This window comes from Ciconia boyciana, unplaced genomic scaffold (assembly GCF_034638445.1).
Source record: "Ciconia boyciana unplaced genomic scaffold, ASM3463844v1 HiC_scaffold_97, whole genome shotgun sequence".
In the NCBI taxonomy this organism is placed as follows: Eukaryota; Metazoa; Chordata; class Aves; order Ciconiiformes; family Ciconiidae; genus Ciconia; species Ciconia boyciana.
In genome coordinates, this window is record NW_027328465.1 from 1 (window position 1) to 2,629 (window position 2,629).

Consider the following 2,629-nt stretch of genomic DNA (forward strand, 5'->3'; position numbering starts at 1 on the left):
CCTTACCGCAACCGTTGCAATGTTTGTTTACAGACTGCTCGGTTCTTTTGTAAAGGTGCGTAGCTGTGGGAGGTGCGTTATTCCGAAGGTGCTACGGCGCCGATGCTCTGGCTGTTGGCAGGAATGGGCAAAGCGGAAGGCTCTGTGGCTAGGGGAGAACGGCGTGGACGTGCGACCGCTCTCTCTGTTGCTCCGGAATTTCGACGGCTGGGTCGGGCTGCTAAATCGATGGAACGACTGGAAGACATTTCAGAAAAGTGAGGACTCTACTTCCCTTTATCTTTTAAAGTCGTCGTCTTTCTACAGACACCTGTCCACGGCTTAGATATTTGATTTGCGTGAAACAGACCCGGAATTTTGCTTGAAGTAGTGTTCTGATTTGCTGAAATTCCCCATAGGCAGAGAGCAAGAATTACAAAGGTTGCTTGGTGGTTGAAGATCTCAGTGAAAGCTAACTTGCCAGAATGAGTAGGAAGCAGCCTGAATTCCAACAGAGATACCGTCTAAAAGGTCCTTTTCTTGACAGGAAAAGAGCTTCGCGAAACGTCGTCACTGTTTGCCGGGGGGCCTCCGACATACTTGTTCAGTCCTCGTGGGCTTTGTGCGATTCCCGCAGGCACAATCTTGAACAAATTTTGTACGGCAGCCGGTATCTTGGCTTACTTTCTATCTCGCGCTTGGTCGCTTGCGCCTGCTAAAAACTTAATGTCGTGTCAAATGAACCCACAGGAAAACGTCCTCAACTCGTGCTGGTAGGGCAAGCCCGCTGTAGTTGATAAAATGGGAAAATAGCACGCTGTTTTGAAAAATTTGCCTTGCGAGGACAAGGGCTGTCTCCTGGCAGGCAAGTGAATTCTGTGACTGATTCCACCGCTCCGCCCGGGCACTTGAAGGAGGCAGTCCCTAAGGCAATGCAATCTAAAATGGGGGTCGTTTGGGGTTTTTTAATCATTTCTGAGGGATGTGAGGCTCGTGTGGGTGTTTAGCTTGTCCTGTTCTTTCTGTTCCTAATTCCGATCCCGCTGACTGGCGTCAAAGAACGGTCGTGTTGTAGTCTAACAGCGTCGTCTACCAGGAGCTGGTGGAAGGCCAGGGCTTAGGTAAAGCCGATAAGGAGGATGCAGGCTGGAAAGCGGAACGTCTAAACGAGAATTACTGTCCTTGGGAGAGAAGCACATCCTGAAGAAATAGGTAAGCTAATTAAAATGGTTTGGGAACCATCCGAAACAACTAGTAGGAACGTGATAAGAAGCACCCTCCCGCAAACTATCCTCGTTATAATCCTAAAAGCCACACCCCTCGAGCTGGAGAGCCCGGCCCAAGCAGAGAGCCCTCACCGCTCAGCGTGCGCAGCGTGTTAAAGCAGCGCTGTAGCTTTAAGTTGAAATAAGAGAAATGTAGACCGATAGAAAACTGCTTTGTGTGATTACTTATGCATATGCATAGCTAGACTGGATAAATACTGTACTTGTACGACCGAACTCTGTGCTAACTTTGTGGAGCTACTGCCTAGCGCCCATCTCTGCGCAGACATGAAATAAACATACCTCTGCCCTGTGTGTATATTGGCGTCTCGCACACCGGGCAAACGACCTCACGCTTGTGGGATAACGGTTTTGGCACCCCAGATGGGACCGAGCCGACAGCCTCGCCCGGTTCGTCTTGCCGCGTCTGACGGGGAGAAGAGGCCTGAGCAGACTCCGGCGCGCACCGACCTGTCGACCGGGGACTCCTTCAGCTCCTCTCCTGCAGTCGGGCGGTAAGCGACACAACGGTGCAATGCTAGTGAAAAGAGGTATTTTTGGGGGATAGGAGAAAAGGGGGGTAGGGGCAAGACCTCTCGGGAAGCAGGCACCCTCTGTTCTGTTCTGGGCTCTGCATAAGACGCACCAGGAAAGATACGTGGCAGTAGGATAGTTCTGTTTGTTTCTACGTGCCGTCCTGTTCAACAGAGGGAGACGTCCCTCGTTCTGGTTTGTGTAGAAATGCTGGGTTTTTCGGTACCGCTATGGGCGCTGCTGCTTCCCAGGAGGCACCCCTTTGCTCTCCTCTAGGATGCATCCTGAAGCATTGCAATAAATTTGGGGGAGATCCCACCACTAAGAATGGGCTAAAACGATATTGTAATCAACGGTGGCCACGATCTCGATTGGAAGATGGTGAAAAATGGCCTGAGAATGGATCCTTGAGATATAACGCTATATCGGAATGAACGTTGTTTTGTCGGAGAACGGAAAAATGGGATGAAATGCCTTATGTGGATATGTTTTTTTCGTTAAGACGCGATTGGGATATTAAGAAGAAAGGTGGTTTAGTGGATTCTAAACATCAGGTTGGAATATATGCGTTAAAAGAGAAAAAGGGAAAACCTCGTTGTATTGAATCGGAAAATTCGGAAGAGGATATTCAGCTGTTGGTAGCTCCTCCTAAACAACCGGAATCTGATAGCTCAAGCGATAATGGAGTTGTGAGTGCTGTCTCTAAAAGAACAAGGGGACAGAAACCGATAGTTCAAACTCCCCTCAGCCAGGCTCTAGGGCCTGAGGGAAGAGCGGTGTCCGTACGCGTACCTTTTACTGCTTCTGATTTATTAAACTGCAACGGGCAGTCAGGTTCTATCGAAACAATC

At 49.5% G+C, this 2,629-nt stretch overlaps 1 long non-coding RNA gene across 1 annotated transcript; it reads left to right on the forward strand.

The window, feature by feature from the left end:
- Positions 1 to 59: 59 nt before the first annotated feature.
- LOC140646001 (uncharacterized) lies at positions 60 to 1,670 on the forward strand. The gene is made up of 3 exons (XR_012040238.1): positions 60 to 257; positions 1,039 to 1,191; positions 1,629 to 1,670. It is a non-coding gene; the product is annotated as an uncharacterized lncRNA (long non-coding RNA).
- The last annotated feature ends 959 nt before the right edge of the window (positions 1,671 to 2,629 follow it).